Genomic DNA, 23,360 nt, shown 5'->3' with positions numbered 1-23,360 from the left:
TCGGAACTAATCATAGTTGAGTTTCCCCTAGACGGGATCCTTCAGTCCTGCCCTCTTTTCTTCCCTCACCGCTGAGATCTCTGCTGTTTCCTAGCCAAGAACAAAGCCCAGGTAAAAGGGCTCAGAGAGAATTGATTTTCTTCCCGAATAACTTTGAAACTGTCCACTTTTCTCCTTAAGAAAAAAATCAGGCGCAGAACGGGATTCTATTCTTCCTGTATGTGAACCCATCGCTGGGAAAATTGAGCAGCGATGTTTACCAGGCAGAAGTGACCTTCTGCGTCCTGTAGTGAAGAGCCAGGTCCTGCGCTCGCCCGCGGCCCACGGGGCTCTGGGCTGTGTGTCTCTTAGCTCTAATTGCACCCGGAGAAATATGTGAGGGTCCTGGGATAGCGGGTGTGAGTGTGTGTGTGTATGGGGGGGTGAGGTCAGGGAACCCTGTTAAAAGACAGTTCCCCCCTCCCACAAAAAATCAACAAACAACAAAAATCAGACCCCTCAAAACCCAGCAAATGAAAAAGGATCTTGCACCTCTCGCCCTGAGGGGAGTTTGAATTTTGCTTTCATCAGACTGAGCAAATTTCCAAGGACTCAAAGCGACTTCAAACATTAGCAATTAGAAACCAAGAATCCCTCGGCCTGCAGAACTTTATCTTTAACCATTTCCAAATGGGTAATTCTAGGGTCCGTAAATATTGTAGTCAGTCTGGTTCAAAAAAAAAAATGAAAGCAAAAGAAAATTTCCACGTGAGTTCGCTTGTGTGAGGGGTTCCTGAAAGATTCTGTTTGTCGTACTGATGCGAGTGTGCCGTTTAAACAAGAAATGCTTCAATTCTTTGTATATGTGGCTATACTGAGACTTGAACTCAGGGCCTCAGCTCTTTTCTGTATTTTTTTTCCAACTCATGGCTGGTCCTCTACTACTTGAGCCATGAGTCCCATGAACTTTCCTCCCATCCTCCCCCATCCCACTGCTTTGAACCTCCATCCTCAGATTGCAACCTCATCTGGAGTGGTTAGGATTACAGGCGTGAGCCACCAGAGCGGGGGTTAGTAACTATGTTTTTCAAAGAGCAACCACTCATTTTACACAGAGAATGAGCAGCAGTGGAGTGGATTTGCCTCGGAGCTAAGCTTAGAGCATTCTCTCTGCTCAGAGGTGAAGGGGCCAGATCTCACCTGCTGTTAGGTGAGTTGTGTGCTTCAGAACTTCCATTCTTACTATAGAAAAAACAATTTCAACTTCCTGATGGAGTGGGTACATACAGTCAAAATATTCAACGCATAGCATAGATGTGAAAACGGAATCAGGTAAATTAAAGACATGAGTGGGGCTAGGAGAGACAAGGGCACAAGGATGCATTCATTGTATTTATAAATTGACATGTTGAATTGAAACCCCTTTGCACAACTGCAAAAGATAATTTTAAAAAGAAATACGTAAAAAATCAGAAAAAGAAAAAGTATTGACTGATTGACATTTCACAGAGGGAGGACCAAGTGTTTGTGCCAATAACTGAATGCACGAAGGTTTTGGCTGGGCTCAGTTTCCTCAATACAGGAGCTTAATTAATAATTTGCTTTTTTTTGGCAGTTAAGACTAAGCAGAGCTGTAATTATGCACCTTTTCCCCCCTGAAGCATTAGTTTCAAAAATGAAAGGCATAAAGAAGCTTGCAGAGGAGAACTGAATAATCCTTTCAGAAATCTTAGTTGCTTATTTCGTCTTTCCTATACTGCAAAGCTTTTGACCACAAACCTTTCTATTCTGTATTGAGTCCATGCATTCCTGTAGGAAGACACAGCTGGGCTGTATTAATTAGGAGACCTAGATTCTAGTGCTATCTTTAGCATTTATGTTGGAACCAGGGATATACACAGGCAGACATATTAATGTTGGAAAAATGTTTTAAAATCGTTTCAGAGTCACTGGAGAGGCCTCAACTGGTGAGACGAAGGAGCTGGGCGCAAATGAAACACGAAGCTCCTTTAGCTATAAGATTTCGTGATGCTGTTAACTTTTGTTTAAAAAATGTTAGCATTTAGCCAGGCACCAATTACTCATGCCCGCTACCCAAGTTACTCAGGAGGCTGAGATTTGAGGGTAGAGGTTCTAAGCCAGCCCAGGTAGGAAAGCCCATGCGAGTCTTATTTTCAAATAACTAGCAAAAAGCTAGAAGTAGAAGGGAGAGCAACCAGTCCCCAAGTTCAAGTGCTAGTGCCAGCACATAAAACCCAGACAGAAAAATCTTAGCATCTTCTCCTCTTATACCTTGGTTACACTTGGCCTTTTTCTTCACTTCTTGGAACAATAGACATTTTCTTACAGTTATAGAAAATAACAGTTTAGCAATAGAGCACCTATATATATATATTTTTTTTTCTTTAGAGTTCAAACTAGCTACTTTCATCAAGCTCTTGAAAAAAAGCTGAACTTCATATCACATGTTGAGAATTTCAGGCCTGTTAATTCTAGTCTTTTGGGTGAGAAATAACCTGTTGTTTCCTGTAAAACCACATCGGAAGGCGTCTCAAGGATTTACAAATTGAAAGGAAATAGGCTATTCTTCGTTAAGTCCCAGAAATAACAAAAGAAATTCTCCATGTTGGAGGAAAACATGAAGATGGAGAAAAATGATAGTTCCTGGTGAATTGAATTTGTGGCCTAAATAAATAAGAGTTACCCACCGTCCATTACTATTTGAGCCTGCTGTAACTATTTTCCATGTCTAGTCTGCTAAGCCGAGATCTTGATCTGGCAGAGATATGAGATCGCTAAAAGGATGACTTAGTAACAGGCAAAACGCTTGTCAACAAGATAGAGCACAAGACAGCTTAGCATTCAAAACCTCTATTCATAGCAGCTGAACTGGAGAGCAGGGTCAGGCCAGGCCCAGCATACCGAGCGGGGAGCAGAGTTTCTCATGTTTCTTGTGTGGTGAGGCTTTATTTCCTTACAGGTTTCTGTAGTCCAAGGTGGCTCTCACCTCATTTAAGGCTCTTGCTTTCCACAGCTCTGTGCAGACTCCTGTAATCACAGATGGTGTCGATTTACTGGTTGTCTTCTCCTTACTATTCGATAAACTTCCAGAGGCTGAGACCCTTCATTTCTTTTGTCTAGACCTTAGTACAGTGGGCTGGTATGGAGAAACCTTCTAATAAATAAGAATGTAATAAGCGATAGCACAATGTGTACAGTTATAATATGTCAAAACAGTCACGTTTCATAGATTATATGCCAGCCATTGTGCTAATCTGTATGTGTAGGATACTCACACGTGCAGATACATACACACACATACACATTTCAACTAATAATAGTAGCACATCTAAACATCAAAAACTCTTAGGAGGTAGCTACTCTTCTTTCCTTTTCTTTTTGTATAGGTTCTGGAGCTTGAACTCAGGAGCTGGGTACTGTCCCTGAGCTGTTTTTATTGAAGATTGAGTCACAGTTCCACTTCTAGCTCTTTCGGTTGGTTATTGGATAGTCTCAAGGACTTTTCTGCCTGGGCTGGCTTTGAACCTCAGATTACAGAAATGAGCCAATGGTACCTGGCAGAGATAGATGCTGGTATTATACTACTACTGTTGTTGATGTTGTTGTTGCCAGTCCCAGGGCTTGAACTCAGGACCTAGGCACTGTCCCTGAGCTGTTTGTCTGTCTATCTATCTATCTATCTATCTATCTATCTATCTATTTATCTATCTATCTATCTGTTTTTGCTTAAGGTTAGAGCTGTACTCCTTGAGTCACAGCTCCACTTCTGGTTCTCTGCTGGTTAATTAGAGAAGAATCATCTCAGGATTTTTCTGCCTCTGCTGGCTTTGACCCGACATCCTCAGGTCTCAGCTACTCCTGAGTAGCTAGGATTACAGGAGTGAGTCACTGGTTCCTGGCTGGTTTGATGAAATAAACACATTCACTATGTAGTCCCATGATTAAAAGCTCACTGCTCATGTGCAAGCTCTGGTTTGGTTACTTTCTAATTGTATGACTGTGGGCAAGTTAATCTTGAACCTCATTTCTTTCAGCTGTGAAACTGGCATTTTAAGAGGGTATGAAGATCAGATGGGATAGTATGCACTCAGGAAAAGGGATATGGCCACAGGTGAGTTGAGCTTGGATAAGTGATTGGTGCCGACAGTGATCCATCGGGGTCTGCTGCAATCTCCTCCATTCTTTTGCTGTAAGGGGGTGCTTGGGACACTAGTGGGACCCTCTCTGTTTATCACCTATGGCTGGACACCTGTGGTTGTCTGAGCACATGCAGCAGACAGGGTGACATGGTGCTGAGCTGGAGTCACTGCTGCTATTCAGGCTTGCATTGACACCAACAGCCAGGACACAGAGAACAGCCAGGGTGGGAGGGAGGGCATGGGCTGGGGATTCAGAAGTGAGGGCAGGCTCAAAGAGGACTGAAGAGTCTGCCTGGGTTCCGGGAAGGGGAGTAACACAGCATGCCAGCATGCGTTTGCTTTGCTTTGGTTAGTCGCTGACATTTCTACCCATATCCCAGAAACCCTCTGAAAGCCAGCCTTTGCCTCATAGGAAATGACCAGGTGCATTCTTTCTTTGTATAGATCTAGTCTTATGGCACCCCAGCATTCTGGGCAAAAAGAGACACTTGCACCAATTGGTTGAGGCTGTAGTAAAAGATGAATGTGAGAGACAGAAGTATTGAGATGGACTGAGGGAGGGAGGGAGAGAGGGAGGGAGGAGGGAGAGAGAGAGAGAGAGAGAGAGAGAGAGAGAGAGAGAGAGAGAGAGAGAGAGAGACAGAGAGAGAGAGAGAGAGACAGAGAGAGAGACAGAGACAGAGACAGAGACAGGGAGAGGATATGAACACAAGTAGTTAAAGGAAAATCTGTAATTAAGCTGAGTATGAGAGAAGAGCCTGGGTTAATCTTTTACCCACCCCCCTTTTTGTACCAGTACTGAGGTTTGAACTCAAGGTACACTGACCCTGGCTTTTTCCACACTTCAGGCTGGTACTCTACCACTTGAGCCACACCTCCACTTTCAGCTTTTTGCTTTTTGTTTTCATCAGAGATAGGGGTCTCATGAACTTTCTTGTCTAGGTTGGCTTTAAAACTTAATCCTCAGATCTCAGCCTTTGAAGTATTTCAGATTACAGGTGTGAGCCACCAACACCTAGCATAGGTGTTTGAAAAGAAGTCCCCAAAGCCCCAGTCTCATGTTCAAATCCAGGGCCATCCTGGTTTTCCCATGATATTTTTCCTTTCAGAAAAAAACCCCAGAAGCTTGAATTTAATAGTTTACTATTTAATTTTTTTTGGGTTACTCCTAGACTTGTTTATGCTGTTTACTGGCAACAGAGGGAGAGAAGGAGCCTGTACTTCTCTGTGCTTCTTTATGTCTCAATCTTCAAATTAGACTCCATCCTGTGTCGACTCCCGTAGACATTCCAGTGCTTTTCAAATTGGATGAGCGTTGTCTGAGCTCAGAGAGCTTACAATTCACCACCACGGCTTCCATAGATTCAGACTGGGTATCAGACACTGCACCCATGGGTCTACCCAAATTCTCTCATTACATGCACCCAGAAGAGCTCCGTGGGAGATTATTGTTTCCCCGTTTTACTCAGCAGGAAATTGAGGCTCCACAGATTAAATAACTTGCCAAGACTCACACAGGTCTCGTTCAGTTTAAGTAGCCTGGCTGGAATTTCAATCTAGCTCTCTGTGGCTCAGGATGTGATGGGAATTCACGTCGGCTACTTTTGCTGTTCCCCAAAGGGAAGCCATGGAATCATAAATAAGAGCTTACTTATGTTTTGGGGGTTTTTACCCTTTTGGTTTGTTGTTATTAATTTTCCTAAAGCTCTGCCTTTTTTTTTTTTTTTTAGTAGGTCTAGGTTTTGAACTCAGGGCTTCCTGTGCTCGCTTAGCTTGCTTGGCTGGTGCTTTACCACTTGAGCCGTGCCTCTAATCCTGTTCTTTGCTGGTTATTTTGGAGATGGAGTTTACTGGATTTTTCTGCCCTCACTGACTTTGAACTGCAATCTTCCAGGACTTAGACTCCTAAGTAGCCAGGATTCCAGCTTTGATCCACCAGTGCTAGATATAATCTGCTCTTAAAGTGGCTTCTGTGGGCAAAGGGTTTCCTGTAGCCGCAGAGGAAGGGAGCTGGGTTCCTGGCATTGGGTCCTGTGAAGTCTTCAGCTCTGCTTGAACTCTCTGCACAGAACTCTCAGTGTGCGAAGGGTAGTGGCTACAGACTGAGTCACATCTAAAATTCCTGCCTCTGAAATTCAGGAGAAACAAACTGATTACTTCCCCCCCCCCCCATTTCTTTCTCCATTCACAGCAGAATGAATGGAGTCGCACTGATTCAAAATGGAAGAGCTTGGAAACTTACCAGTGGCAGTGACTAGCAATGGATGATTTCTTAGTACTACTAAGTTTTGTTTTGTTTTCAAAGTCAGCAAAGTCTGAAATCCCTTTGCCAGGGTTTGAATTTGTAAAGGAAGACACTCTGACTTCCATAGCGGCTTCTTGTCTTCATGCAGGGTAGGTTAGGAAACTGCCTGGAATAGCCACAAATGTGCTCATCTTCTCTTCCAGTCACAGCTTTGACCTTAACCTCTGAGTGACGTTGGCTCTTCAAAGTGTGTAACAGCTCCGTGGAGAGCAGGCTGTTGGTCTGAAATTAGTTATTTGCGGAAATCCCTCATCTTGATAAACATTCTGAATGAACCCTTTTCCCTTGAGTGGCTGCCACATAGTGGAGAAGTTAGGAGTGAATTGCAGACATCTTAGTAGCGGGTTCCTGTGTGTGTGTGTGTGTGTGTGTGTGTGTGTGTGTGTGTGTGTGTGTGTGTGTTTTCTGGTCCACCTGTTCACTGTCTTTCTGTCACTTTCCCTCTCATTCCCAAGGAACCTTCTTCTCTAGGGAAATCTGGTGTCTCCATCAGGGATTTGGAGAAAATCTACACCCATTACCTCCCCCAATTTCTGAGCTTGGACTTTTAAACATTAATGCATTTCTTGGCCATTTAATTGTGCAGTCTGTTAAGAATTCTGCCTGTTGTGGCCAAGGATAGGACAGTGGTGCTTAGAAGTCAGGAAGGGGAAGATGTAAACCCTTACTTCTGTTTCAGAGCTTCGCTTTCTCCTACTGGTCAGCCAACTGATGGATGGAATTTGATCTGCTTGTGTAGCACAGAAGTCTATGAAGCTCAGGAACCATTTCCTTTCCCAAGGAGCATATGTGGAACCAATCTTTCTTCCTCTCTCTCTCTCTCTCTCTCTCTCTCTCTCTCTCTCTCTCTCTCTCTCTCTCTCTCTCTCTCTCTCTCTCCTTTTCTTTCCTTCATAAACTGCCAGTGCTGGGGTCTGAAGGGTCTGGGTGCTGTCTGTCCATCAGCTTTTTCATTCAACTCTAGTGCTGTATCACTTGAGTCATTCCCCCACTTCCAGCTTTTTGCTGGTTAATTGAAGGTAAGAGTCTCATGGACTATTCTACCTGAGCTGGCTTTGAATCATGATCCTCAGATGTCAATCTCCTGAGTAGCTAGGATTACAGGCACAAGTCACTGGTGCCTGCCTGGAGACAAGCTCTTGAAATACAGGGCATGGCAGAGGATCCAATGAGAGCTGCAATCTTGGGTGATTTACTTGATCCAATTAGTGAGTCTTGTCCAATGGGAAATAGAGATTCTGAGAGGCCCACAGCTGGCTAGCCAGGCCTCTTGACTGTATTTTCCATCAGCATAGAGCACACTGGCTCCAAGACCAGAATTCAATTCTGGGAACCTCCGATCCCCTCTGGTGCACAGTGAATTAGCCAGATCAGAGTGCGACAGCACAGAGATTTACAGTATCTCTGTGAGATTGTTTCTGGGTGGCAAGGATTGCAGAAGTGACTCCCTAGATACAGGTCGACCTGATGACTAAAGGAAAGGGAATTGTGTGTGCATGTGGGTGTATGTGTGTGTTTATGTGACCGCACATTTGTGTGTGTGTGTGTGTGTGTGTGTGTGTGTGTGTGTTGGGCAAGTGCTGGGGTGATGAGGTGTGATGTAGAGCTGGTTTAATGCTCTACAGCCTGTGTGGGTGAATTGGTTTCGGATGTTAACATTTTTTTCTTTGGGGCTCAACTGCATTCTTCTTTTTCCCTGCCTGTCTGTTTCCCTGCCCAGATTGTGAAGCCTCCGCAGCTGTGTGGCTCGTCCCCAGTGAGTACTGAGAACTCAAGCTCTATTCTAGACAAGGGCAATATTTGGGCAGGGGTATAGGTACAGACTTTGAAGGAGTTTAAGGTTTTTTTTTTTTTGTATCTATTTGAGGGCCTTCCTTCCCTTCTTTTCTTCCTCCACCTGTCTGTCATTCTACTATCTTGTCTACTATCTTGTCAGCTCAGTACCAGCCTTGTGATGCATTGGAGCCTCTTTTGGGAGATGGGTATGGAATGTTCTAGAAAACAAAAAGCCCTTCATGTCCTAGTGTCCTTTCTGTGAGCTGATGTGGGAAATGGAGTCAGAAGATGGAGGCTGTTATGTTTTGGTAGGAAATGTCCCCTAAAGGCAATGTGCTAAAGGCTTGGTTGCCTGCCTGGAGTGCTATATGGAGGATCTAGTAAGATCCTGGGTGTCCCCACACTCTGTCTTTCTCTCTGTGTCTCTGTCTCTCTCTGCCCACCTCGTGTGTCTGTCTGTCTCTCTCTTTCTATGCCCCTCTGTGTGTCTGTGTGTCTGATTGTGTGTCTATGTGTCTGATTGTGTGTCTATGTGTCTGTCTGCTCCCCATCCCCTGTTTCCAGCCCACCATGAGGGAGCTCTCATCCTTCCACACCCGCTCCTGAAACCATGTACCCAGAGAAAGTTTTCCTCCTTCATGTTCCTTTTCTTAGGTATTTTCTTGAGGTGATGAAGTAAGTTGATTCCAGCAAATGACATTTGTTTGTGCATAGGTCACATATCTGGATATTGCCATTGTGGAAGAAAGTTCTTGACTGGATGTCGGCTATAGAGTGTTCCTCGTATGCAAGCCTCCGTGTGATTCCCTCGCTGTACCGTATCAGGAAACTGCTATGACAGGCTCTCACAGGGGTCTCAGCTAAGAAGAACTCAGCTCTTATAGTTAACCAAGATCACTAAAATACCAAGAACTCTCTTTGGCCCACATAGGAAGCTCCATTTTGGGGAGATTTGTACTGAGTATTCTAATCAAATAATTTCTTTTCATTCTCTTCTGCTCTCCTTTCCTCCCTCCCTTCCTTTCTTCCTTTCTCTTTTGTGCTAGTTCTGATTTTGAGCTCTGCTTTTCACGCTCATCCAGCTCTTGGGCTCCAGGCTGGTGTTCTACCACTTGAGCCACAGCTCCACTTCTAGTGTTTTGCTGGCAATTTTTAATTGGAAATAAGAGCTTTCTGCTTTGTCTGCCCTGCATAGCCTTGGTTGTTAGATCTCAGCCTCCTGAGTAGCTAGGATTACAGATGTGAGCCACCAGTACCCTGCTATAACTTGGCTTTAAGATGGTTCCTGAGGGCCTGGCATAAAGGGTCTGCTATTTGCCTCTAGGTTCTTTCCATCTTAGCTCTGTCTGTTGATCTCTTTATACCCTGCACCGTCCATCTACAACTCTGATCAGACCACTGGGTTTGAGTAAGGGGAGAGGTGATCTGTTCGGTGATGTCTGTATGTAGTTCATTTTGGAGCTTTTGCTTAAAGAAGTATTAGCAGTAAGAAGCAGAATTGTACTGTGGAGTGGAATCTCTATCCTCTGTCGCATCCAATTTATTTCAGGCCTAGATGCACACCATGGTCTCTGTTTCCTGCAAAGGAGGAAAAAGAAATAGAATAAAAGGAAATCTGAAAATCCCCAGTGTTACACAGAAGTGCAAAAAAAAGTATCTCTAAATGAAAGCCAGATTACACATGTTTTCCTGAGAATACAGAGTTGGGTCAAACCCAAGCAGAATGAAATTCTTGTCTTTTCTTTCCCATGAGCAGTGGGGGATAGTGAGAGAAGAACTGCCATTCCAGCTCAGGGCTCTGCTCCTGTGGGAGATGAGGCAGGCTGTCCAGAGAGAAGCGCAACCCTCCTCACCCCAAACACAAGGCAATCATGGGGTGAGCAGAAGGGACAGAGTCGCATGAGGCTCTGTGAGAATGCATTGCAGAAAAGGAAATAAGTAGAGTCAGGAACAGAGATATGAAGATTGCCAGGTACTTTTTGAGTCATATCAAGTCACATGCTATTCAAGCTGGGCACTGGTGTCTTATGCCTATAATCCTGGCTACTCAGGGTGAGAGGGGGCTGAGAACTGAGGATGTAAGTTCAAATCCAGGCCAGGCAGGAATGTTTGTGAGACTCTTATTTCCAATTCATCACCAAAGTGATCCTGAAGTGAACTTGTAGTTCAAGTAGTGGAGTGCCAGCCTTGACAGAAGAAGCTAGTTTGAACCTAGGCCCTGGGCTTAAACTTGGGTAATGGAATAACAACAACAACAACAACAACAACAACAACAATAATAACCCTACAGAGGACTCCTTATATTACTCTAGGTCTGAATTAGATGGTCAAGTTGGAAGACAGTCTTATTTTTTTTCTTTTTCCTTTTATCCAGTCCTGGGGCTTAAACTCAGGGCCTGGGTACTGTCTGTGAACTTTCTCAAGGCTAGAGCTCTACCACTTGAGCCACAGCACCACTTCTGGCTTTTTCTGAGTATGTGGTACCGAGGAATCAAACTCAAGGCTTTGTGCATGCTAAGTGAGCGCTCTATCTTTAGACAATGCTCCCAGTGCCAAAACAGTCTTCTTATTTTTTGTTTCCCCTTCTTGTTTATATCTCCCGATCTGCCTTACCTATTATTAGAAGTTGCTACAGAAGAAAAAAGTCTCCAAACTTGCTTCTGTTGGGTGTCATGACAGCCCCATTGGTGATGGCTTCTGAAAACTAACCAGTGCTGTGGTGGGCTGGGCACAGCTGGTGGCTTCTAAGCCATTGCTGTGTTCTGAACTCTGCAGAGTGGAGAAGGCCTTTGAGAGCCTGAGAACAATACTTCCTTCCACAAGGAGCCTCACAGACCTGGGTCAATGGATGCCTTCTCTCTGAGTATGGAAAGAGGTTTCTCAGCATTTCACATTTAAACAAGGAAAAGGGTGAGCCTGTCTCACTCTGGCTAAGTTGCTTCCTTTAGGAATCACAAGGACATTTCAAGATGTATTGGTAGGCTTTTCCATGTGAATAGACAGCAGACTCTAGGAATTGTTGACTGTATTTGTAATTTTTTTTTTCCTGGAAGGACACCATTCCAACATGGTGCTTATGCTCTATCCTCTTTAGGTAGAGAAATTAACTCAGGAATAGCTCTTAGGAGTATATGACAACCCCTTAAATTCTTGGCATGGCATCCCATGAAGTTTGGTCCGGTTTCCATATCTCTGAGTGCTTTTTATTAATTTATTTTTGTCATCCATGGGGCTTGATCTCAGGGCCTGGGCACTGTCTCTGAGCTCTTTTGCTCAAGGCTTGTGCTCTACCACTTTGAGCCACAGCGCTACTTCCAGTTTTTGAGTGGTTAATTGGAGATAGGAGTCTCACAGGAACTTTTCTGCCTGGACCGGATTTGAACCATGATCCTCATATCTTAGCCTCCTGGGTAACTAGGATTATAGGCTCGAGGCACCAGCTGCTATTTGCTGTGGTGTTTTAGGAATGCTACATGTTGCGTACAAAGATTTGAAAGGTCCCATTCAATTAGAAATACCCTGCATATGTATGTGTGTGTGTGTATGTGTGTGTGTGTGTGTGTGTGTGTGCATATGTGTACATATGCGAATATACGTGCCTATACTAGGGTTTGAACTCAGGGTCACGTGCCTATACTAGGGTTTGAACTCAGGGTCAGTGCTCTTGTTCCTTAGCTTTTTTTCACCTAAGGTTGGTACTCTATGAGTCACTTCGACTACTTCTGTTTTCTACTTTTTGCTGGTTAATTGGAGATAAGACTATTACAGAGTTTCCTGGCTGAGCTAGCTTCACATTTCAGTCCTCAAATCTCAGCCCCCTGAGAAGCTAGGATTATAGAAGTGAGTCAGTGGTGCCTGGAGAATACTATTTTCCTGACATCATCACACTCTGTACTCAAATCTCCCTGGATTGTTCAGAAACAATCAAGCCTCCGTGCTTCCAACTCTTGTGAGCAAGCTGCAGCGTACTTTAATCTCACACTCAAACAGGTCTATGTCATTCCTGTACCTTGGAGGTGTGACAAGTGTGGGACCAGTACAGTGTCCCTTCTCATATCACCCTCTACAGGAGCTCTGGATGGAGACAAAGGGTAGCAGTCCTTACTTTAGAGAAGTTCCTACATAATATTATGGGGGCAACGAGGAGCCACCATTGAACACAGCAATCTTCTTCAGAGTGCCTGGGAGAGAAAGAGCTGGAAAGTGTGTGTTTTCTCACAGTGCTTTGGAATCTGTATTTTTAAATCTATGGCAACCATTCTTCCAACATCCAAACAAATGTCGAAATTGAGTATGCTCATTACTGTAGCAAGGTCATAGAATTGATTCTTGTTGCAACAGAAATGGTTTGTGGCTATTGAAATAATCAGGAGAGGGCAGTAAGTCATATGTGGTTATAGGATCCTTAGGTGAATGAGGTTCAGGCTGGTGATTGTTGTTAGTTTTTGGTTGTGGCAGATATAATTTGTTTTATCAAGGTCATGCAAGGTGAGACTCCTTCAAGGTTTTAACATTGAAAACAACACCATTCTTGAGAATTAAATTTAATTTTATGCAGGTTAACACAAAAAATACTCTGCAGTATTTGCAACTCTTCGGATATGTGGCATATGTGAATGCAACACCAAATTGAAGCAAACACAAGTTTAAAAGTGAAATGTAGGCCAAGTGATGGTGGCTCACGCCTATCATGTTAGCTACTCAGGAGGCTGAGGTCTGAGGACAGAGGTTTGAAGACAGCTGGGGCAGGAAATTTTGTGAGACACTTATCTCCAAATAACAAGAAAAAAAAAATAAAACTGGAAGTAGAGTTATGGCTCAAACGGTAGAATACCATTGAGAAAGCTTAGGGACAGTGCCCAGGCCCTGAGTTCAAACCCTTAAACAAGCTGGGAGTTCAAATTCCAGTTCTGGCAAACACACACACACATACACACACATAAACACACGCACACACTGAAATGTTTGGTTAACCTTCTCTTTTGACTTTCAATATTTTGTCACATGTCTTTGATGATTTTTTTTTTGCCAGTCCTGGGCTTGAGCTCAGGGCCTGAGCACTGTCCTTGGACTTTCTCAAGGCTAGAGCTCTACCACTTGAGCCTCAGCACCACTTCCAGCTTTTTTTTTTATGTATGTGGTACCGAGGAATGGTACCCAGGTCTTCGTGCATGCTAGGCAAGCACTGTACCACTAGGCCAAACTCCCGGCCCATGATTTTTTTTTTTTTGGCCAGTCCTGAAGTTTGAACTCAGGGCCCAAGCACTGTCCTTGGGCTTTCTCAAGGCTAGCATTCTACCACTTGAGCCACAGCTTTACTTCTGGCTTTTTGTATGTATGTGGTAGTGAGGAATCGAACCCAGGGCTTGGGGCATGCTAAGTGAGCACTCTACTGCTAGGCTACACTCCCGGCCTGGGCTTTGATGATTTTATCATCTCTTTGTCCCTCTCCTTCTTTCTTTTCTTTTTCTTTTTTTTGTCAGTTGTAGGGCTCCAACTCTGGGCCTGGGCGCTATCCCTGAGCTTTTCAGCTCAAGACAGCAGTCTACTTGTGAGCCACAGGGCCACTTTCTGTCCCTCTCCTTTAAGTGATAGATTTGACTCACTAGTAAGTAGATGAGCTGTTGTGCCGATGGATTCAGCTTTGTCTATCAGGCCCAGAAAACATAACATTCAAGTTGCATGATGGGAAACACATTACTTAAAATCAATGTGACTGAAACATTGTCTCTTAATGCTGCTACTTCTAGATTACTTCTGTAATTCTTCTGCACTGTTGGGACCAGTATGAAATCTAAAATAACCACCCTTCATTGAGTCTCTTTGGTCCTTCAGTTTGGGAATTATTAAATTAGATGCTTGACTAAGTTGAAACAATACTAAACAAGCATGTTGATTAGCACCCTGTTACAAAACATTACTACTAATAACTTGCAGATTGTCCCATAAATAAATGTGCAATGTGGCAAGTAATTGCTTTTTGTCTGCATATCTTGATGTATAGCAAATGTGTAGGTGAACGTCAGTATTCTATAGGCATGACAGTCAACTCCGCATTTTCTCTCCTGTGGCATTTTGCTTGTAACTTTGGTAGATTGCTGTGATGATATGGGAGCACAGATATTTGCTTACATCCATTCCCTTCCCTAGAACTTATTATTCCTATACATCAGGAGTATATATTCTTTGTCTGTGTATCTTTACATCATCCTTTGTTCCAAGATATGTGTGTGTGTGTGTGTGTGTGTGTGTGTGTGTGCGCGCGCGCGCGCACATGTGAAGGTACTAGGGCTTGAACTCAGGGCCTTGGACTCTTGCTTAGCTTTTGCCATTCAAGATTGGAGCACTATCACTTGAGCCACAGTTATACTAGTCAATTTTTGCTGGTTAGTAGGAAATAAAACTCTTAGATTTGCCCACATGATCTGGCTTTGAACCTTGATTCTCAGAGCTCAGCCCTCTGAGTAGCTAGGTTTACAGATATGAGCCACTGACATCCAGCTAATATGAACTGTTTTGACTGAAACAACTGGCTGGAAAATTCAGATAAATTGTTGGAGTTTGACCAAAAAGATCACTTGTATAATACTGCTAATATTTCACATTTGTAAAGTAGTGTTTTCTTTCCAAGTACTGTCTGTCCTAGGATGGAAAAAAAATCACGTGAAGAATCACATTTGAATCCATCAGGAATAAAGCCACTAGTGGTTTTCTTTTCGACACAGGAAAACAAGTGAAGAGAATGTGCCCAGGACTGCAGCAGGAACATGCAATGATGTAGGTAGGCATGGTCGCTCTCTACTAAGGCTCAGTGCTGTGAGATCTGGGTAAGAAGAGATCAGAGATTAAAAATGTCCTTGAGAAACAGGCTCCAGAGGCTCATACCTGTCATCCTAGCTACACAGGAGGCTGAGATCTGAGGATCGAGGTTTGAAACCAGCCCTGCCATGGAAGTCCCTGAGACTCCTGTCTCCAACTAACCACCAGAAAACCAGAAGAGAAACTGTGGCTCATGTGGTAGGGCACTGGCGTTGAGTAAAAGAGCTCAGGGGCAGTGTCCAGGCCATGAGTTCAAGACCCAGTACTATAATTCCCTATCTTCCAATCCATAATTTTTTATACATATTAAACAACTTGAATAACCCAAAGAATGCTCAGTGGAGAGTCTACACCAAGAAGTAAGCTTGTAGCCCAGAATGTATTATTGTGGATGGGTCATATGGATGAAGTATAAGAATAACTGCACACGTGCATGTGTGTATACATATACACATGTGTACACACAACACCCTTACATGCACGCACAGGTGGTGGCATGATGTATACAGTAGGGTTTTAGCACTGAACTACTATGTTGTAGATTGTTAAATAGCTATATATACAGGACCCCTCTCCTGCCTGCCCACTCCCATGTTTCTCCAAGTTTTTATATTTGCTGAATGTATCATAACTTTTTTTTTTTGCCAGTCCCGGGCGTGAGCTCAGCGCCTGAGCACTGTCCTTGGATTTTCTCAAGACTAGAGCTCTACCACTTGAGCCTCAGCACCACTTCCGGCTTTTTTTTGTATATGTGGTGCCGCAAAATCGAACCCAGGTCTTTGTGCGTGCTAGGCAAAGCACTCTACCACTAGGCCAAACTCCTGGCCCCTGTATCATAACTTTTATCAAACTTTTTTATTGAACTTACTTTACTGAAACATTAGATTGTTGTCTGTCAGTCATTTGCTTCTTGATTGTTTGCAGACTTTTTTTTGTGTGATGGTATTTATACAATAAATTCTAAGTAGAGTTGTTGTAGAGCTGGCATTACGACATTTAAAAGTTGATGGACGTTCCTCAAAGAGGATGTTCAATTTACTTTTCTACCCACAATGTTTGACAGCCTATTTGTCTATTGACTTGCCAACAATATGTTAGAAAACAGTCTCAGTGTTTGCTAATTAATATCAGTGTATTTCCTTGCCAAAAATGTGTCAAGAAACATTCTTCGGACTTTGAAAAACATATCTGTCTTTGAAAAATACTTGGAAATGGATTCTTTCCTCGTGTGTGTGTGTGTGTGTGTGTGTGTGTGTGTGTGCGTGTGCATGCGTGTGTACTGGGACATAGAATCAGGGCTGAACAGTCTGAGTTGGTTTTTGCTGGTTAATTGGAGATAAAGAGTCTTTAGTGTTTCTCTGCCCGAGGCTGCTTTTGAACTGTGATTCTCAGCTCTCAGCCTCCAGAGTAGTTAAGACCATAGACATGAACAATCAGTGCTTAGCTTGGAAACGGATTTTTTTAATCACAGATCTTCACTTCTCACCCAAATTCCTGCCTCTTGCTTATTTTTCCAGCTCTAAAGCTTAAATTTCTAGATCTACAGAGCCTTTCTCCTGTCCCTTACGCAGACACAAGGTTTTATTCCATCTCAAGCTTCCCTGCTCCTCCGTTTATTACTAACCCTCCTTGCCACTTATTCTCTTAGGATCCTGGGATGCAAGTGTTCATTGCCTGAGGTGTCTAGATCTGGAGTAAATAAGGAAGGGCAGCAAAGCTTTCTTATTAGTGAGGGAAGAATAAAAGCATGTCACTCAGGGTGTGTGGGTACAACTTTGGTTCAATTATCTTCAGATGTTTCAATGAAGGCTGTTTCCAGACCATTTCAAAGAAAAGCAGGCAACCTACTGAGACTGGTGGGAAATGAACACCCCATTACAACTAATTAGTGTTACTGCTGCCTTGCAGTTGAAGGTGAGAGGAAATATACAAAGGGTGTTTATCCCTTCCTGTAGTAGGAAAGGATTGGAACTGCTGGAAAAGCCTCTGGCTGGAGGGCAAAACAATGACACTGACTGGCAATTGTTACCCTACCCCAAAGAATGGCTATGTGCATTCAAGAGCTGTGTTGTGGATTTGACCACAGTTATTAAACCTCCTATGACCCAGGAGCATGTGCAATCGGTTGTCTTTAGGTGAGTCCTGAAATAAGTAGTCCATGCAATTTAATTCAGTAGCTATTTTCTACCTACTTAAAATATGTAGATGAGTAAGAGGATAATTGGGTTGATGCTTAGAGCTGTTTTTTTTGGTCATTGTTCTTGTTCAATTCAAGTGAATATGCAATCTTTTTTGTGTGTGCTGGTACTGGGGCCTGAACTCAGACCAGGGTACTGTACCTTAGCTTTTTCACTTAAGGCTTGTGCTTTCCTGCTTGATCCATAGCTCCACTTCTGTCTTTTTTGGTGGTTAAATGGAGAGAAGAGTCTGGAAGACTTTTCTTCTCAGGCTGGTTTTGAACCACAGTCTTCAGATCTCTACCTACTGAGTAGCAGGGATTACAGGCTTGAGCCACCAGCACCCTTTGGTATGATGTGTTGCATTTCACAGTGATGAGAGGCAGTGATGTGGGCACATTTGAAGTGTAAGGAACCCTGTTGTTTCTCCTGTTGTCTGTCTAGTTAATTTTGAGACCCATGGGACATAGCATCATTGTCCTTTGAACTCACTTGGGAGGTTATATCATTGCCTCTGGCCATGGAGACAGGACTAATATGCAGTCTGGTTCAGTTTGGGGGATGTGGTGACAGTCACTCTTCAGCATCCAGATTGTCATTGTGTATTACCGATGCGCAGGCACCATTCGAAGTGACAGAAGTTCAAGGCTGTTTTGAGATATTTTTCCCTATAATATTTATTCCCTGGTAATTGAAAAAATATTTTATCAGTGTTCCCCATCAAATCTCTTATCCAGTGTGACTTAGCACTCATTGACTTTTGCACAATGTGCTTTGGAGTCCTGGAAAAAACATGGTGTGCCTTCAGAGAAGGCACAGATGACACCACTGTCATCAAAGGAGACAGACATTTCATTCGGTAAAATTTGAGTTTAATGTATTAGAGTGTGTGTGTGTGTGTTTGTGTGTGCATGCATATGCATGTGTGTGCACATGTGCCAGTACTGGGTCTTGAACTCAGGGCCTGAGCACTGTCCTTGGCTTTCTCAAGGCCATTGCTCTACCACTTAAGTCACAGCACCACTTCCAGCTTTTTCTGTGTATGTGGTACCAGGGAATCGAACCGAGGGCTTCATGCATGCTAGGCGAGCACTCTACCACTAGGCCTTTTTCTTGGCCCACCTTCGTGCATTTGCTTGGCATTTGTTGTTGTTGTTGCTGATTGTTTGCTTTTTCCCCCTAAAGCTGATTTTCTACCCCTTGAGCCCGATTCCTCGTAGTTGAGGGTAAGTGTGCCATAGACTTTTCTGTCAGGGCTAGCCTTGAACTGTGGTGTAGCTATCTGGGCAGTGTATGCATAGAATCAGAGACGCAGCCTTGCAAACAGGGGGCTTTGCAAGAGTCCATTGCTATTTCCTGACTCTGTACTAGATTTTTCTGCAGCAGAGTCTGGAGGAAGGAGGACCCCCAGGGGCCACCCCTCTTGTGGTGTCCCTTCACCCAGGAAGACTGCCACATCACCTTTCCTGCTACTGCCACAGCCGGCAGATCTCTGGCTGGGGTGGCCCAGAGTTTCTGACAGCCAAAGGAACCCATGGCTCCCCTCCCTCACCCAGAGGATGGGTTGGGCCGAGTCCAGATGATTAAGTTGCACTTAGAGTCACTGCTGTGTTGACCAGATTTTTAGTTCCTGCCCCTCCCGCCTCCCCACAAAGTAATGAGCAACAAACAGTTGGGCTGGTTGAGTCAGAATGGCCACATGTTCCTGTTTCCTCACACCCTCTCGGCTTCAGAACACAGAGCTCCGATCCTCAGAGGCTTCTCCCTGCTTGCTTGCTCCTTTGCCTGCTTTGGTGGCTGTGTCATCTCCTATAAATTACAACCCTGTGCCTTGTGCCTGGCATGCTTTACCTTGCTGTCCTTCCCTTCCCCTCCTTCAACAGTGTGGCCTCCTGGTCACCTTACTGTGTTGTACAAACATTGGCACTTCTTGGGACTCGCTTCTCTTCTAAGATCCTGAGAAGCCAGCGGCGGTGGTCACACAAGCCTGAAGGGAGACGGTCACCAAATCTGGTGTTACCTCTGAGGTTAGATGGTGGCAAAGTTGCACGGGCAGTGCAGGGATGCGGTGCAGGTGTTCTGTGTGTACGATTTTTTACCCAGTGGTTCCCATTCACCTGCACTGGGCCTATTTTCTTGGTGTGAATCAGATGAAACTTGAACGAGGAGGAAGGTTAGCAAGTTTCCCAGTGTGAGACTAGCAAGGTGCAATTGAACAGAAAGGCACATCAAGCCCAATCACACAGCATGATGAAGCGGTTGCCAAAGGCAGAGGCAGAGATCGCCAGAGATACCCGGCTTGCCCCATGCAAACCTCCAGCTACTGCTAGATTGTGTGTGTGTGTGTGTGTGTGTGTGTGTGTGTGTGTGTGTGTGTGTGTACTAGGTGTTTCTTTTTGGCCAGTCCTGGGGCTTGAGCTCAGGACCTGGGCACTGTCCTTGGGATTAGTCAAGGCTAGCACTCTACCACTTGAGCCATAGTACCATTTCTGGTACCCAGGGCTTTGTTCATGTGAGGCAATCACTCTACCGCTAGGCCATGCTCCTGGACCCTGTAGTAGGTCTTGAACTCCGATTCTTGTGTTCTCCTTTGACTTGTTTTTCATTCAAACTTGGGCTATCTATCACTTGAACCACACTTTTTGTTGACTAATAGGAGCTAAGAGTCTCATAGGCTGGCTTTGAACCACAATTTTCAGATCTCAGCTTCCTGATTAGTGAGGATTACAGATACGAGCCTGGAATCTACTAGGTATATTTGAGGCTTCCTTCTCTCCCCCGAACCCTACTCTCGCTCTCCAAGTGTCCTTTAGTTCCAGGGCCTCTTCAGCCAGCCTCTGAGACTGCGTTTGTCTCGCCAACCCCCCAGGCCTTCTCCTGGAGTGCCAGAGTGAGTCAGTGTGGTTGATCTCCATCAAGTGAGTCCCTTCTTGCAGATACTACAGGAATATGCCTGCAGGCTACACTCCTAGGCCATATATTCTAAGGGTTTATATGGGGAGGAGAAACGGGTACAATTGGGGTGTTTTCAGATGTGGTAAATTTACTAAGATTTATTTATTTATTTTTTTGCTTTTTCCGGTTTTCCAGTCAGTGTTCAGGTTCATTGGATATAAATCTTTCTTCTTCCATTTACATGTAAGCTTTCACTGCTCAGGGGGCTGAATGAACTCACTATTTAAAAATGGTGAATTAGGAACTGGAGTGTGACTGACATTGCTGTGGAAGAAAAGGCTCTGTGCTTTGCTCATGTGAGTTGTAAGGTGATTTTAGATAGGGTAGGGAGGGGAGGGAACACAGCAAGGCTGGAACAGGTGCTAAGTGCGGTGACTCCAGGGTGAGTCTGCCTCTGCTTTGGCCGGGAGGGTGTGTTTTTTTCCCAGCTACAGGAACTGGAGCCACTACAGTGCTGACAGAGGTCAGGTTTCTGGAAATATCAAGACCGTCATCTCTCCAGCACCAGCCCAAGACACCTCGTACATTTCATGCTCAGCCATGGAAGGCTTGAGCACCTGGCAGAAACCAGCTTCGTGCCTTCCAAAGGAGAGCTGAGGTCTCTCTTACAGGCGTCTATAAATACAAGCTCTTGCTTGCCTGAAAGCTTTCTGGCATAAAATCAGGAGTGCATCCTCCACACTGCAGCCTTCAGACTGGGAGAGCATGGTGAGGTAATGTGGGAAGCAGCTAGCATGGTCTTGGTACAGAGAAGGCACCTTCATCAATTCCTCATCCAGTTTACTGCTTCATTCTCCCACAAAGAAAAGGGCCAAGACATGGGTTTCATTTCATATTCTACTTAGCCACCCACCTACTGTCACAATACATTTATCTATCCATTCCACTCTATCTCTATATCTATCTATCTATCTATCTATCTATCTATCTATCTATCTATCTATCTGTCTGTCTACCAACCTACCTATCTATGCATCCATCCATACACTCACCTATCTACCCATCCCTCCACCCATCCACCCACCTACACATCATCATCTATCCACCATCCATCCACCCATCCATTCCCCATCCATCCAACCATCCATCTATCCATTCATCTACCCACCCATTCATGCATCTATCTCTCTTGCTATCTAATAGATGTTACACCATTTGATATTGTGTCAAGCATCTTTTTTTCCAAGTTAGATCTACTTCATATTAACTAGTATTTATAATACTGGACCATTAATTGTGGTATTCTACTTATCCTTTGCCAATCTTTCTTCTTGGTTCCTAGTCAGTCCTTGATCTTTGGTTTTTCCCCTGAGTGGGGTAACAACTGGATAGATACCATCTTTGGAACCAGGCTACTGGAAAGCAGAGGAGTCTCCAGAAGCAGTTGCTAGTCAGTTTGTGAGCACCTCAGCATGGCTTCACAAGATAAGACATTGGTACAACACAGTCTGGAAATCCTGACGATTTGGCTTCTGTAGGAGGTGGGGACATGTGAAGATACTAACGTGAGAGTGGATTGTAGCTTTGGATTGAATTTTCTAGGGCAAAGCTAGGGCCAGATAAGGGCAAAATTCACCTCACTAACAAAGAAGACTAATACCATAGTGCAATATTTTAGGAGGTCAGAATTACTATAAAAATCCTTGGTCATCTAAGTACTGTAACAAAATATTAGAGTGATATTAGAACCTCAGGCAAAAGGAAAAATCATGATTGATTATTAATATATTGCTTTTGTGTGTCTCTATTTGCCTAGCTGTCATAACAAAGGCCACAGACTGAGCAACTTAAACTACAAAATTTGATTTTTCACAGTTCCGAAGTGTAGAAATCCCAGGTCAGAGCCTAGTGGTTGGATTCAGCTAAGGACCCTTTTTTTCCTGACTTTCTACGTCCTCAGATGGATCAATGTCTTGTTCATTGCACTCTGGTCTTGGCTCCAGGTAGAAGCCCATCTCCTGTCTTGGGGCAAGGGATGGTTCCCAGACATCACTCTGAGCTGATGGATAAGGTCTTAATCTCTGGTCCAACACTGACCAAATATTTTATTCCCTTTTGTGCCTTTGGCTATTCTGAAGTGCACATTTGCACTTGCAACATGGTTTTATTTAATCCATCACTGCACTAATAGTTATTATACTCAACCACCAAGTCCAGTTTCCCAGACTTATGAGTGGAGAGAAACAGGAGCTAAATCTGTAGCTTTGTTAGACTTTTGTTGTGACTTCCATAATTTTGGATGGCCAACATATTGACTCTGATTTTTAAAGACTGTGAATGTATTTGAGCTCTGGGATAATATAGTTGTTTTTCCCCCAAATCATTAAACATTTTTGAACTTCTTTTTCTTTGTGCCAGTACTTGGGCTTGAACTCAAGGCACATGCTCTTGCTTGGCCACTTGACACGGACCTTCACTTTGGCTTTTTGGTGGTTAATTGGAGATAAAGAGTCTCAGAGACTTTTCTGCCTCGACTAGCTTTGAACCACAATCCTTAAATTTCAGCCTCTAGAGTAGCTAGGGTGACAGGCATAAGCCACCAGTGCCCAGACAGAAGTCCCTTTTAAATAGAAATAAAAATCTGGACTGGACAAATGACAAAGCTCTGGCAAATTTAAGGCAAGGGAAGCCTTCCTGGCAATTCTGAAGTGACACCATGTAAGTGACTCATGGGGCCTGTGCTCACGGGAATGGGTTCTGAAAAGAGGGCCACATCTTCCACGCTTCCTTCTCGAGACCCACTCCTGTGCCTGAAGCCTGAAGCCCCATAACATACTTCATTCAGCTGACAAGGCCTTGCACTTTCCCTTTTAGGGCAGAACTTGAAAGCCATGCTGGCAGAGACCTTTGGAAGCCAACGTGCCCCCAGCTGAGGTGCTGTGTGCACCAACCGTTAGATGAGGGAAATCTCCTAGCCTGAAATGAATATTGGCTTGAGTTGTTAATCCCAGAAATATTTCCTGTCTTTGAGATTTGCTGGTAGGCCCTGCTTGCCTTAAATGAGATGGTCAGGTTTTCCTGTAAGCACTTGAGCTCTCTTGCTATTTTTGGTTAATTACCACTCCACACACATATGCTTAATCAGGAGCTGCAGCACCACAGAGAATTCTATCCCCTTTGCCCTGTGCCTGAGTTACAATTCATATTTGGCCAAGTGAAATGCTCTTGATGAGTTTGCCCCTTCTGTGG

At 44.1% G+C, this 23,360-nt stretch overlaps 1 protein-coding gene across 1 annotated transcript in view; it reads left to right on the top strand.

Moving 5' to 3' along the window:
• The window catches only part of Tbx15 (T-box transcription factor 15), an 83,932-nt gene that overhangs the window by 414 nt on the left and 60,158 nt on the right, over positions 1-23,360 (top strand). The gene's annotated exons all lie outside the window — the stretch shown is intronic.

Source organism: Megascapheus bottae, chromosome 6, assembly GCF_031878675.1.
Source record: "Megascapheus bottae isolate mThoBot1 chromosome 6, mThoBot2.hap1, whole genome shotgun sequence".
In the NCBI taxonomy this organism is placed as follows: Eukaryota; Metazoa; Chordata; class Mammalia; order Rodentia; family Geomyidae; genus Megascapheus; species Megascapheus bottae.
Note: the sequence above shows the minus strand (reverse complement) of the source record. Positions and strands in the feature narration are given on the sequence as shown.